This window comes from Monodelphis domestica, chromosome 3 (genome assembly GCF_027887165.1).
Source record: "Monodelphis domestica isolate mMonDom1 chromosome 3, mMonDom1.pri, whole genome shotgun sequence".
In the NCBI taxonomy this organism is placed as follows: Eukaryota; Metazoa; Chordata; class Mammalia; order Didelphimorphia; family Didelphidae; genus Monodelphis; species Monodelphis domestica.
The window spans coordinates 269,099,201-269,115,130 of NC_077229.1; the positions used below are offsets into that span (position 1 = coordinate 269,099,201).

At 34.1% G+C, this 15,930-nt stretch overlaps 1 long non-coding RNA gene across 2 annotated transcripts in view; it reads left to right on the plus strand.

The window, feature by feature from the left end:
• The window catches only part of LOC103104261 (uncharacterized), a 157,086-nt gene that overhangs the window by 138,982 nt on the left and 2,174 nt on the right, over nt 1-15,930 (plus strand). For both annotated transcript variants that reach the window (XR_008917681.1, XR_464801.3), the window contains exon 2: nt 14,491-14,604. This is a non-coding gene — a long non-coding RNA (uncharacterized LOC103104261). The remainder of the gene's footprint in view (nt 1-14,490; nt 14,605-15,930) is intronic.

Consider the following 15,930-nt stretch of genomic DNA (forward strand, 5'->3'; position numbering starts at 1 on the left):
TGAAAAACAGCATCCACTTGTCAATGGATTATTATCTCCAATGCATGTGATAGGATTTAATCAATCAGTCTCAAGAGAAGATGCTCTCTTTACATGTGAGCAATGAACCCAAGTGTCCTTCTCTCCAATCTTTGCAAATTACTTAAACACTGATTCAATTCAGTAAAATGAATTGGTTGAACCCAGTGGCCTCTAATGCTACTTCTAGCTCTAAATCTATAGGAATCTAGGAACAGCTTAGTAGTGCTCCTTTAGGCACTCTTCAAATTTTCCACATACTTGGCACTCCCTATACATTGTCTTTCTCTTAAAGTAACCTAAGATTGTATTAGCTTTTCTGACTATAATAACATTTTTTTTCATGTTGAGCTTGTAGTACATAAAACACCCAAAGCATTTTCACAAAGATGTCTATCTAACCAAATATGCTTTCTCTTGTCCTAGTAAAATGGATACATATGTGCATATGCTTATTTAATTTTTCCTAATTTTGCAGCTCAGTCTTGAAGCCAGTTACAAATATATGTAGTTTTATGATCATCTCCTTCTCATCTGGAAGAATAACATGAGAGTCTTTCAGATGAGGAGATAATGATAAAACTAGAAATTCAGTTTTATGGTCCATATAGCATTTCCTAAAAAGGTAATAATATCTACATAATAATTCCTACAAAGGTAAAAATGATCTACAAAGATAATAATAATATGAAAAGCAATAAATGAGGTTAGTTGGATAAGACATTTTGCTAATGAAACCTTTCTTATTCTTCAATATTACTGCTTCTCTTTCCAAATGCTCACAAACCTTCCTTTTAATAAAGGGATTTATAATTTTGTCAGAAATTACAGTTGATTCCATTGACCCATGTTTTGAAGATACTTCTCTTCAAAAGCAAGCAAACAAATCTGGACTTCTGTCCTTCTTGAGACTCAGGACATTTGTTTCTGTTCTCTGAGAGCTTTCAAATTAGAACCATTCCATAAATAAACATTGATTTGGTATGGTAAATACTGGCAATACAAAAAGAGGCAAAAGCTACTGAAAGTACTGCTGTAATCACAGCCACAAATTATTTTGTCATGTTTTCATGCAATTCATATGCATATAGTAATGCAGGTATGTTTTATTGGGATGACTTGATCTTCTGTGACCCTTCCCTAGATGTTTTGTAACCATTTTCTCATTTCTTTCCTTTAAAATCCCTGCTGAATAACTACTTTTGTTTATTTTTATTCTATCCTGCCCAGATTTTTCATGTTTCATAGATATAAACATAGCTGGCAATATACATCCACTTCTATTCTGAGTCTATCTGGGAAGTTCTCATTTAATTATTATCCCATCAATGTAGTTTTGTTTATTTTGTTTTCTAAATTGGGAAAGAAATGTAGCTATAAGTTGATTACTGGAAATTGATTAGAATTTTAGAACTAGAGGAACATATGACTGAATCCTTTTCTGGATTTAACATTGTGTTTTTATAGTGTGATTATTATATAAAATATTTATCTTAATTGAGAAGTAATTTTCCTTGAAAGGAATGGTATAATTCTTTAGAAAATTCACAACAGTGCTGCGAGAAAGGTAATTTAAAGTAGGACATGATATGGAAATGGAAGCAGAGATATGTTAAGATTTTTTGCCTAACATCACAGAGTTTTGGAACCAGATCCATTAGATTATAGACTCTTTGACAGCAGGGACAATTATTGGCTCTTTGTGTATCCCCAGTGCTTAGCACATTGCCTGAAACACAGTATGTGCTTCATAAATGTTGACTGATTGAATATTTGACAGATTGACAGTCTTTTAGTCTTTTAACTCAAAGTTCAGCCCTTTTCCAAGAAATCAGCATTGCTTTGCCTCAATAAGGGACTGAAGTGCACTTTTGCCAAACCGTGTCCAGAAGGAAGGACTTGAAAAGAAAACTTTTTCAAAATTCCAATACTGATAATAGTGTCATATTTTGTCATTTTACTTGATAAAATTATGCTCAGGGCACCAAAATTATTTAGAAACTTCTTTTTCTTTGCTTCTTAAAAAAATGACTGAAGAGCTAAAATAGAAAATTGCTCTAGGCTTTAAAAACATTTTCTTTCTTTGTGAGCTGTAGCCTGCTCTTTCTTACTTCTTGTATTTTAAAAGTTTCTGGGTTACACGTTTAAGACCTACAGAACACTGTAAGAATACATTTTGAATGTCTTAATGAATGAAAATGTTTCTGGTTCAGAACTCAAGATAAGACAACTTGATATATCATTTTGACCTTACCTATCCTGGATGGCTCACTCTGAGATCTGAGATATATTTTAATAAGCTTCAGTTATCAACCTTCGACTTTCCATCCTAAATTTTATTGTTATTGCTACTATTATTATTACTATCATTCTTTCTGTTGACTATTTTTATTCCTGTTTAAGAGAGAATATGAGAAAAAGTGATGAGACCCCTGAAGACTTTCTCATACCTCTTCAAAGAGCTTTTAGAAATGTTATATTTCTATTTTGAATACTTTATTTCTTCCTTTGTCCTTTAAGATAGATTTTCTAAATTGAATGATACTACTTTTTTTTAAATTACTGTTATCTAAACATTTTAATTAATTAGAAAACTCCCTAAACCAGCTATTCTTAACATTTTTGTAGTTGAGGACCTTTCTGACAATTTGGTGAATCCTGTGAACTGTTTCTTAGAATGACATTTTAAATTCCATAAATAAAATATGTAGGGCCATAAAGGAATCTAATAAAATTGTAATGAAGCAATCAACATATTTTTTAAAAAGGTCATAGACCCCATGTTAAAAATTCCTGTCCTAACCTATTGTATCTATATGATAACTTGAGTTTCAGTCTAATTGGTCATTTGGTGCAATTTGGAAGACTATCCAAAAAATGTCAGGCTTATTAAATCAATTCCATTGAATTTAGTCAATTTAATCAAATTTGGTTTGCATAAAATCTTAATAAAAATGAATTCCTGACTTTGATCTCACTCTTACTAACTGTAAGGCTATGATTTCCAGCCTCTTTTCTCCTGTCACCCAAAGAAAATAAAGATCTACAGTAACAATATAATTATGCTGGTCATCAGGAGTTCTGGATCCTTGTCTCAACTCTGTCATTAGTGAGAATGAATGGAGCAAACATTTATAAAGTGCCTTCTGTATGCCAGACACCATGCTAAGCACTTTACAAATATTATCTCATTAGATTCTTATGACAACAATATGCTATTATTATTATTATTATTATACTCATTTTACAGTTGAGGCAGACAGAAGATAAGTGACTTGTCCAGGAGTAGGAACTGAGTCTATAAATGTATTTACTGCACCACCTAACTGCCTCTAGGGTCATGTTGGTGAAGATGTGGCACTTGTGCCCCAGCATGCTGGAGGGGAGCTGCTTTATTCCTCTTCTTCACCATGCTTGAGGACATTTTTGCATGCTCTGTCCCTCTGTGCCACAGAGCAATGGGAGCACTTCTTCCCTCCACTCTCTGGGGTTATAAGAGGAGCTCACAGGTGGCTTAATGGTGCATTTGGGCATATAATCTCTAAAAGTTTCAACAATGTTGTTCTAGGGGACGTACAGGACATATTGCTAAACACTGCTACAGGGAATATAAATTTGAATAACGATGGTTTTAAATTGTAATAATTACAATGCTATTTTAAGCCACAACCCAAGATAGAACAATGAAGCACACATTTCAACTCAAACCTTACTAGAATTTCACTGAGAGAAAGTAGTAGCATTCATCTCTACCTCAGCCTTAAATTCCCACATATGAAGGCATTAATGAGGATACAGAGGCATTCAGAAGCATTTTCCAATAGGTACAGCAAAAGAATTTAAGTGAAAATCACTTATCATAAGTCACACTTGGATTGATTGGTGATAATAAAGAAAGCAGCATAGAAGGTGGGAAAGACCTCTAAACAATGAGCTATACCAAGGTCAGTTCCCTTTCATTCTAATTATAATAAATTGGCCTGTCAAGGTAGAACTATATTTGTAGCAGATGAAGAGTTTAGTGATTTTTTTATAGGGATTGACCTTTCCTTGTAAAAGGGAAAAAAACATTTCATTCATTCATAATCAAATATTTATTCAGCACCTTTTACATTTAATGTATTAAGGGAAATACTCAACTATTTTTCTTCTTTTTTGTCATTTCTTCATTAAAGTCATACGTTGGGATCTATTTTTATTTTTATTTTTATTTGAGATAGCATAGAATGGTAGCTAGAGAGGCACCTTGGAATAAGGAAGCTCTGGGACCCAGGTCTTGTTTCTGAGTTATCCTGGCTTGATAACCCTGCCTCACATATCCAATTCATGAACGAGGAAGGATGAACAACATGTTTGGGAGGAAAAGAGGTTGACATTCTAGTACCCTTGAGTGCTTTTGCCAAGGGATTTAACATGGACATAATATTATAAGTATGGAGGATTATATTAATCTCAACAGAGGAAATTTCAACAGAAATAAGTAGGTAATTTTTCACTGTGTACTTAAGTAGACACCATTTCCCTTTCCTTTTAAGTAAATAAAAATTGTCTTATATTCAATATGTGGTTAGCTTATATGCCTGTTAGGTAATTGAGGACCTTCTTCCCTTTTGATGTGAACTTTTGGAGAGAACCAAATGAAGATGGTTCAAGAAGAAACCCATTGAGAAGGTAACTTTAGCCAAATTCTGGAGTTTTTAGTGCAAATTCTAGATGAAGGTGGAAAATAGGCAAAAGAGTCTAATTATTGGTGGGATCCAAGATTGAACCCAGTCCTTATAAACCTAGAGCTTTTGTTCTAGGACATGGATTACCCAAATTAAAATAAATGGCACAATCTCTTCCCTCAATAAGCTTATAAGTCTATTAGGGAGGAGTGTATAGGGTAGTGTGGAATGGAAGAAAATGTAAAATCTAGTAAAAATTGTTCAGTAATATTTGATGAGGCTGAAATTAATTTCCAATTTTCTACTCAACATCAAAGAATCCTGAAAAGCAGAGATGATTAAAAAAAGATGTCTTTTTATCAATAAATACTGCCCTTTTCATCTCTCATTACAAATGAGGATTATCTGATAAACAGCTGGCACTTGATATCATTATGAGCACGATACAAATGCTATTTTCCTACTGTTTATTTTTGTCATCTTTTAACAAGGCATTTCCACCTTTATTGTCTCCTCATGTAATTTATTGGACAATACTCATCGTTCAGTTGTTCAGTCTTTTTGGTTTTAAAATGTAGAGAGGAGGGTATGAGATGATGCCTAGAATTAATTTATGCATTTTTTAAACCACTGACTTTCTTTCCTTAGAACAGTGCCTGGTACATGATGAGTACTTAATAAATTTTAGTTGACTAATTCATTGCTTACTATTTGCCCACCTGAATAAACTCTATAAAAACACAGATTACAACAAAAAAAGTAAAGAAAGGAACTCATTATTAGTTGTTTATTGCCTTTTGTCACTGAAAAGATTTCAGTTTTCTTATTTGTGAATATAGGATTATCAGTGTTGGTCTCCCTGTAGGGAATGCTGAAGAACAGGTCACTGAATTTCTAGCTTTTTTTTTTTCTCATAAGGTTTCTGAATCAAATATAAATTTAGAATGAACTTGTTCCAAATTTTACTGTAGGCTTTAATGTGGCCTTGTTATAATGTTTCAAATCTATGATAAAAATTTAATGCAATCATGAACATTATGATTTAAGAAAGACATTAATAAGCTGCAGAGGTTTAGAGGAGGGCAGCCAGGGTGGTGAAGGAACTTGAGTATATGCCTTATGAGGAGTGGTTGAAGGAAATGGATTTGTTTAGTTTACAGAAGATTCAGTGGAAACATGAATACAGAGTTTGAATATTTAAAGGTCTGTAACCAGAAAGACAGATTAGACTTGTTCTCTTTGGTACTATAGGACAGAACCAGGAGTAATGATTAGAACTTACAAAGAAGCAAATTTAGGCTCAATGTCAGCAAAAACAAACAAATAAACATCTTCCTACTAATTAGAGATTCCCCAAAGTAGAATTGGATGTCTTAAAATATAGCACGTTTTTCCTCACTAGAGATCTTCAAGCAGAACCTAGATGTCTGCTTGTCAGATGTGTTATGGTGATGATTCCTTTCATATATGAATTAGAGTAAAGGGCTGATAAAGTTCCTCATAATTTAAAAATTCTGTAATCTTAATTAACAGCTTAGTGAAAGAGCCCAATTGTATACATGATTAAAAACACATTTTTTCCCCAATGGGGTGCATTTTTTATAAGGAAAAGTGCTGAATATTTTTATGTGACTAACAAAACAAGTTTGTTTTGGAGGGAGACAGGGAGAGATGAGCCTAAGATTGACAAGACAAAAAGAGAAGATAGTTTAAATAATTACATTTAGAAATCTGCGTTATAGGAGAAATCTTTAAAATTCTGTTAGAATCTCCCTGGATTCATTTCACTTCAAATAACCCATTTTAGAAAACTCACTTTTAGGAAGCAAAATTCATTTTCTTGCCTTGGTCCCTTACTCCCTGAACACTGTCTTGGCCTTTTTTTTTTTTCCTTTCCTTTTCAATCTTCTGGAAGAATTGTTTAGAATAAAGGCTGACACTGAGTCATTTATATATAACAATATACAAAATGCCTTCTTTCTCTTTCTATTATTGTCTCTTCCCAAAGGAAATTCCCCATTTGGGTATTCCCAAACACCAAGACTATATTTGCAACTGAAGTGGAAGCTTTTATTAAAAAAAAAGATTAATTATAGGAGTTAAAATGGTTTTGGAAGAAAACAAAAGTAAATAGATCTGCCATTCAAATCTTTATTATACTTTTACCATGAACTTTCCCTTGTTTAAGATAAAAGTAAATAAAAGGAAAAATAATTTAAGATAAAAGAATTTAACACCTGAATGTTTATATTATCAAGCCTGAGAAAGAAATCTGATCTTTCATCATAAAACCTCTTAGATCTTTAAGCAGTTACCCAATTATGTTTTAGTTTCTCCATCTTTAAGAGAGAGAGAATAGTCAGATTAATAGAATGAATTCTGATTTAATTCATCAAAAGATTTCATTATGTTTCCAAGTTTACAAGCCATGATAGAAGTATTAGCAGTAACATTAGTTAACATGTATTGATGGTCTCAACTGTAATAAGAACTAAATAATGGAAAGGAATATAACTAAATTTAGAAATTTATACTCTTAGCAGGACAGCTAAATATATATTATTTTTTAAAAAACAACTTTTTTGAGTATTTAAAATATTTGTCATTATTTTATTAACATCAGTTAATATATTAGTTCAGCTTTTAGTCTACATATAAGTATATATACATGTGTATGTGTCTGTATGTTCGACTGATACTGGCCTAAAAAAGATTTTTTTATGTAAACAAGGCAAGACAAAAATGCATTGATGAGGTACTTACTATGTGCTGGGGAATTTGCTAAACACTGGGCATATAAATACTAGCAAAAAGATTTTATTTTTATTAATTATTTAATTCATTTATACGTGGAATTTATAATCTAATGGGACAATAAAACAGAAGCCAGCCGAAATGGGTAAGAGCAGGATTTTGAAGTCCAGAGAATCAAAAGCAAAGCTCAGAGCCTTTGGTCCTCCTAGGAGGACCAGCTTTGGTCCTTCTCCAAAATGGAGGATAAGGAAGGAAGTCGTTTAATGAAGAAAGGACACAAGGACAGCAATCTAATCTCTGACGTAAAAGCCAGATAATCAGGTTCATGAACTTTCCTGTGTTTTGGTTCTAAGATTGTGAAAGAAGTTACTTTGGTGTCTGGGGTACTGGATGGATCTCAGGCAGCATTTGGGTTGGATGTTTAATATCAGTTTTCCTCCTTAAATTATGAAAGAACTTGAGAGAACATTTATTTCCTTCTGTTTACCATCCTAGTACCAATGGGGTAACATGGTGAGAGGGAAATAAAAAAGGTGGTCATATCTCTGAATACATTTAGGAACTTCTGTCCTAGCTCTAGTCCCATTTAGATTTTTTTTTGGGGGGTGGATCTCAGAAAAGATAGAGAAGAAGCTATACTCATTTACCAGGAAACTCTAAAAACATCCTTAAAAATTCTTTAAAAATTCTCTCTGCCATAACATTTGCTATTGAGATTGCATTAATTCTTGCCACTCATACTCTCTCCACCTCTACAACATCAACATTTTAGTCTTGGTATTATCTGGCTCTGGTAGACTGAGGCTGATCTCTGGATAGGTTTCTCTTCTCCTTTTCTTTTCCTTCTACTCAGGTCTCACAGTTGTTTTCTTTTTCTTCATCTTTCCATACGATTTGCTGATCCCTCTCAGACTCCATATTTTTCTGAAACTAGGCTTTTAGACTCTGCTTGGATTTATGATTTTTTTTTTCAGTTGGCAGAACTCGATAAATGGGACCTATTTGGATCTCTCTCTGTCTTCAGCTTTCTCTCTTTTTAGCCACTACTTCTGTATTTGTGGACATGCAACAGGTAAAGCTAGTTCTGACCACAACTGTCTACCTTCTTCCATTGCTTGGAGCCAATGTTCGTTCAAATGCCAGAACATGGTAAGTAGCATAGATTTCAGCTTACTTTTTTCCCTTCAGTTTCCCCCATTGGCCTGTCTAGTCTTAATTCTTCTATTCTGAACCATGCAGTAGGATTTTCTAATCCCACTGTTTGTCCATGGTGTTCACCCCTATCTGGAGCAGGAGCATTTAGGCTACAAGGCACAAGTAAGCAGGACCCATAGATGCCCTTCTGCCTCCTGCTTCCTCTGACTTATATTTCTGGCCATTACCCCTCTATTACCCCAGCTATTGCCTGGTGGGTAACACCTTCTAGTTTGTATTCATGCCTCCTTTTATGAATTTTGCTCATACCCTCAGCCCTGACCAGATGTTTCTCCTTTTCCCTAAATAGAGTGGTCCTGACTTTGGGGTTTTACCCCCTCAGGAGTGTCTATACTTCCTGGGAAAACAGTTTACATCTCCCTTAATTTTCTCTTTTTCTTGCTTCTGGTAGGCTGTGATTAGAAAATACTTGGGGAAGCAAGAAGTAGAATTATTAGGATGTGAAACTATTTTTTGATTAATTATGGAGAATTTAAAGTCAGCTGGAAGGAAATAGATACCTTGGTCAATTGAGTGATATTCATTTTTTAGCATTTATATAGCACTGTAATGTTTTCAAAATATTTTATATATGTCACCTCATGTAGTTTTCATCCAGGGTCAATCAGCTAATCAGTATCTGACTCAGGATTTGAACTCAGAGCTTTCTTGACTCTAAGTCTAGTGCTCTTTCCACTAGATCACCTAATTAATTATCTAATAATACTATTCCCTAGTCATACTTGTTAAAGTCACTTTTATTGACTTTGCTTCTTTAAAAAAATAGATCAGATATCTTATATTTAAGTCAAACTTTTATTTAGGAATTATTATGGTTACAAAATGCTGTTTTAAAGTCCCTTTATAGCCCTTCCTCCCCATCCTATAGGTTGTTTTTTTTTTGCCATATTGCCTTCTGTTTTGCTTGTAGTTTCTTGCTGAATATGCAGTCCTTTTCGGAATAGTTTACACTATTGGGTCTATCAACAACTAGGTTATCATATTCACTTTTTTCCATCTTTAGTTTTCTCACTTGTTTCAGAGACCTTAAAAAAAAAAACACTAGTACCAAATAGTTGATCATTACTACTAAATTATATAATTTGAAGTTCATAATTATTTTTCACTCTTCACTACTATTAAATAAAATAAATTAAATATCTCTCATTAAATTAATCTCTTACTGCCATTTTTTAGCATATTGTGCATTCCAAACATGAGCAGTGAATATCCCTTCAATTATTTGTGTAGAATGTTTTAGAGTATGGTATGGTGGTACATACCTGAAATCCCTGCTGGAACAGAGGCTGGTGCATCTCTGGAGTTTAAGTGTCCTGAGTTATAGTGGGCTAAATTAATCGAATATCTGAAATAAGTCAACATTGATAGGAAGAGATTCTGAGTGGTGAGGCCATCAAGTTGCTTAAAGAAGTAAATTGGCCCAGGTAGGAAAATGCAACAAATAAAAGTTCCTTAGAGTGGGCTTGAGTTTTTGAATAGTCCCTGTACTTTCAGCCTGGGCAAGATAGACCCAGTCTTTGTACAAAAAAAAGAAAGAAAAGAAGAAAAAGAAAAGTTTTATAATTCCATTTTATGTTGAATTTGTTTTGGTATTTTACATGGATGCTTCATTGCAATTTACATGTTTTTTTTTCTTGGATAGGTTTTCCCTTTTCCTATTAGATTTAGAAATATTGAAATGCCTTTTATTTTCATGGATTTCTTTTTTAAATATATTTTAAAAATTTAAGCTCTTTTAGTTAAGCTATAAATTTAGTCAGTTTCTTCTATGCTCTTTTCTAAATCAGTGCAGATGAATAAAATTTCATCTCCTCTTTGTGGATGTTATGCCTGTAGTTGGTCTCTCATTTCTTAATGCTATTGGTAGCATTGGTAGAACTGCGAAGTAACAGTGGGAAAGAGGGGCATCTTTAAAAACAACAACAACAACAACAACCCTTTCCTTCCATCTTAGAATTAGTACTGTGTATGGGCTCCAAGATAGAAGAGCTATAAGAGCTAGGCAATGGGAATTAAGTGACTTGCCCAGGGTCACACAAGTAGGAAGTATATGAGGACATATTTGAATTCAGGATCTTCCATCTCTGCACCTAATTCTCAATCCACTGAGTCACCTAGCTGCCCCCAACAGCATTTTTTTTTAAATTTCTGTATTTAGTCAACAGACTCTACCAGTTTTTCCTTTATAAAAATATTTAGCTTTGGGGTTTAGATATATACTTTTGATTATATTAAAAAGACCTCATTATGTTTAATCACATTAGAAGCTTTCATATAAATGTGTGTTGCACTTTCTTAAAGGCTTTCCCCCCTATCTTTTGTCATAATCATATCATTTTGATTATATTTATTTTAAATATAAGTAATGCCATCTTAGAATATATGTATAATTTCAACTTGGTCAAAGTGATTCACTTGGGGATCTATGGAGTTTGTCTTTTTCTTACAATTTCATTTTTGTATCAATATTTATTAGTGATATTCATCTATAGTTCTCATTCTTTGTCTTTTCCTTCGCTGGTGTAAGTATTAGGATCATATCTGACTCATAAAAAGAGTGTGGTAGAGTATTTGTTTTCTCAAATTTTTAAGAATAATTTGTGATGCAGAAGTATTAAATGATCCTTAAATTTAAAAAAAATTCTTCTATAATTTTGTTTGGATTAAGGGTTTTTATTTTTAGATTCCTTTATGGCTTATTTAATTTTGTTTTCTAAGATTGGATTTGCAAGATACACATATATGTCATATTCTTATAATTTAGATGTTTTACTTTTTAAAGACAATCATTTTGCTTTAAATTAATAATTTATATATTGTATAACCTTCATATTGTCGGTTATGATACGTCTCATTTGTTTCTGTTGTGAATTCAACCTGTTAATTTTGAAATTTGATTTTTAATCTTATTGTACATTCCTTTGAATTCACACAAGTGATATCTGGCCTGGAAAGGAAAACATTCCTTTCTTTTAAGGCCCAGATGAGCCACAGATAAGGTATATTTCCATGCTCAAATTTTGCAAAGATTATCTCCTTAGCCATTTGTGTCACATCTGTTAATATACACATTGTCTCTCTCATCCCCATTCATTATACTTCCATTGGCTTGAGGACAAGGACTATGGTATTTTTCACTTTGTATTGTCTATCAGCAACCTTAATGCCTTATATGTGGTAAATATTAAGAAATATTCTCTGATTTTGAATGTGATGATTTGTCTTCTCATTCCAAGCCCAGAGCTCTGTTTGCTCCACTTGGGTCATGTACAGAAAACCCCAGAAAAATGAGTGTTAACTCTTTCTATCAACTGAGCCGACCAGACTGAGAACTGACAACTTCATCACAGAGCTATTATAAGGCACAGAGACTTTGATGCACTGAGGCTGATTATAAACAGGTTGCTGTTTTCCTGACAAAGTACAATTAGTGTCTCTTGGAACAAAAAGGAATCCTCAAAAAACAGTTTTGGGTACAAATTATGCTTCTCAGTGATGAATACCACTGTTGTGTTTCAGGGCTTTCAGTCAAATGTGACCCCATTTGGAGTTTTCTTGGCACAGCTAATAGAATGCTCTGATATTTCTTTCTTCAGCTCATTTTAAAGATGAGGATATTGAGGCAAATAGAAATAAGTGATTTGTAGGTCACATAGCAAGTTAGTGTCTTAGACTGGATCTGAAATCAGGAAGATGAGTTTTCTTGACTCTAGACCTGATGTTCTCTCCATTGTGCCACCTAACTGCTCACTGGAACTATTGAGAAAAACTTGAAAATGTAATCCTTCCAATACATCAATGAAGAAATTGATGGGTAATGAATTTGAACCCAATGGTTAAAACAATGTGTGAAATGCAGTCAGGCACTCATTCCAGATCTTCGAGATTCATTCAAGGATATTCAGGGCCACCAATGAAGCAGGAGAAGAAAGAGATAAAGAACAGTAAGAAGGAAGGAAGAAAGTAAGGAAGAAAAGAAAAGGCTGATGAAGTGGATGGAGAAAGATTTTCATCTGTAGAAAAATTAAGGAAGTAAGGGACAGTTAGAACATAGAACAGCTGGAATCTAGAATACACTTGTAGTATCTGGGAGTGTTGTGGGAGAGCTTGATGTTCAGGAGGGTGCGCTCTTAAAGAATTACCAGGATCTGATGAATATCTTTAAAAATAAGGACATTTATTGAGTTGAATGACTGGAATGCAGGTGCAAGTAAGACCTGACAAAGAGAAGGGGTCTAGGATTTTTATAACAAGATCTATGCAATTTAGAAAAAAGGGTGAGGAGGGGGGAAAACAGAGGAGGTTAACAAGGAGGATTAGGTGACAGGGTGATGTGCCTTGGAGCCTAGAGCAGAAGCACAGATATACATCATTTATGGCATTCTGATCATAAAGGTGGGTGAACTGCCTGGCTTGAAGAACCTGGTAATTTTTGAGGTGCAAATAGAAGATATTTCTCTGTGCTAAGAGCCCTATCATAAAACTAGGGAAAATGCATCTAAAACAAGAGGCAGAGAATCCTTTATTTAGTCATCTCTTTGCTTGCACTGGGGCCAGCTTTCTTTAGCCAGCAATGCAGGGGTGTAATATTAGGAAATTCCTCCTGTGCTCTTCAACCTGGGATCCCTTTAGAGATTTGCAGTGTCCAGGGGACCCTGTGACCCCATATCAGGCATATCCTCTGACTTATAGAACAAGTCTCCCACATGCACATGCTCCAAGTTCCAGGTATTGTATGAATGTGGATATACTCTAAAATCATTGTTCACAAGATCTCATCTATCCATTTCCTTTTAGAAGTCTGAGAGAGGATAAAATGAATTCAAAACAAAAGCATTTAATGAAGTGGAATAGAAAAAAAATTCCAAATAAACTGTTCCATCCACCTAGGACATACTCTCTCACAAATATACACATCACCAAGGAGGAAAAATACACACAAATAAAGGAAATTTTGAAGAGCAACACTCAGGACATGCGTGGTCTTCACTGGATTTTGCTAAGCTTTCTCTGCTAGGCACATTGGCACTGGTGCATGTGGAATTCCTTTGATCCTCTGGATTCTCCTGAACTTCTTTCCTAGAGTATAATCTCTCACTAATGAGGAAAATGGACTTTGTCATGTTCTCTTGTTCAAAACTTCAAGGCAGTTTTTATTGAGTTTTTATTTAGAGGAGTATCATTCCTTGTCTTGGCCATAGCATCAGCAAAGGTCCTTACTAAGTTTGGGGGTAAGGGAAAGGCAAGAAGTCTCTTGAATTTTTTTTTTCACGGGGTGGATTATCTATTACTTTCTAGACTATTGTCTAAAAGGCCTATTTCCATTAGAAAATTCTTTGACCTCTGAAGGGCTTTACTCACCTTCTGCAATTAGCTGTTACCTTCAGGTTTAATATTTTCCTTAAAATAAGCTGCATCATCTGAGGCTTGGATTTTTTCTATGAGACCTTATTCTATGTTAGTATTGTGAACATTGTTTCTCCTGATTTTTTAATCTTTGACTGCTTCACTATACCTAGTCATCATTTATATAGGGGGTAATCACATAATAACTGTGAGATTTCTCTCTTATTAATCCTAAAATAAAAACAAAAGAACAGACATGTGCATATAACATACATATCACATATATATGCATGTATATATATACATATACACACACGCTTAGGTATATGTTTATATATTTGTGAATGTATATTGATTTTGTTCCTAGACTCAGTTCATCTTGCTGGGAAGCCAGTCTTACATACCCAACTCTGGTACCTAAAAATATGAGATTACATTTATGTAGAATTTTGTAGTTACAATGTACTTTTAAATATTTTTTCCTCCTTAGATCCTTATAACAATATCTCCCTGGCAGAACAAATACCCAGAGGTTAAAGAAGCTTTGAGTTCACCCTTATACATCAAAGAAAGAGAAGAATAATATGAAATAAGACTGTAAAAGGTATATTTCAATTATATTATGGAGGGCCTTGTTTGAGTTTGAGCTCTCCCATCAACTAAACTGCATGAAAACAGAACCACAGTCAATTTCCTCATTGATAAAAGGAGGATTATATTACATGTGCTGTTTTTTTTTTTTAACCAGGAAGATATTTAAAATAATAGAGTTGGGGATATAAAATTGGCTGCTTGCCAAGGCAATCTGGGTCTAGGGATAGTCAATGCAATAATATCAAGAGAAGGAAAATTTTGCAGACTTGAAGAAGCAGAAAATATGAACCTCTATTTTCCCTATTCCCATCAAATTGAAAAATATTATAAAAGATGTCTACTTAAGTCAGTATTGAAAGGACTGTGGAAATAAAGTCAAACAAAATCCTAATAGCGGAACAATTGATTGGTATAAATATTCTGGAACACAATGCTGAATTATACAAGGAAATCAACTTTGATAAATTTTGATTTGGGAAGTCTCACTACTATGTGTTATGGGGTTCAGGGTTTGGGAAGGATACCTTTTGCAAGAATGCAAGACTCCAAAACTTAGCTTAAAAACAAAAAGAGAAATTTATTAAATTAGGAAAATAATGTTGAGAATGGCCAGGAGGATAGCAGGTGGAACAGCAAGATGGAAGGCTGCTCCCAGAACCCATCAATTCTGGGGATTTTATACTCTTGCAACAAATGCTGTGTCATAGTGTGGATATGACTCTAGAGTGGTTGTCACTCAGGCATTTGGCAGGGTGGGTTGGTCACCTGACTGGGGTCTGCCTGGAGACATAGGGAATGACCCTCATTAAGATTCCCTAGTTTTAGGGAACAGACAGATGTCTGAGATGTAGCCTGATAGGATCGAGGTGTAGCCTGGAGGTGCATCTCTCTGTCCATCTTAAATCTAAAGGATGATCAAAGGAGGACAATCATGTCAGGGTGCTATAAGGGTCATTGGATGTTTTAGGCTAGGAGTCATGAGGATGTAAAGGAGCAAAGGAATTTCCCTGATAATAGTTTGCCTGAGCTTCTGGGGGTACAGTGCCCATGTCACTATGAATTTTCCCCAAGGGGTTTAAAGATTCAAAAAGTGGTCCTATATGTATGAATATTCATAGCAGGACTTATTTGTAATAGCCAAAAAAAGGAGGAGGAATAAAGGTATCCCATTGATTGGGGAATGACTGAAAAAACTGTGGGATGTAAATACAATAAATATTTTATTGTGCCAGAAGAAACAAGGAATATGCAGCTTTTAGAAAATCATTTGAAGACTAAAATGAAGTGAGAAAGAGAGAAGGTAGAATCAAGAGAAAAAGATATACAATTATATAAA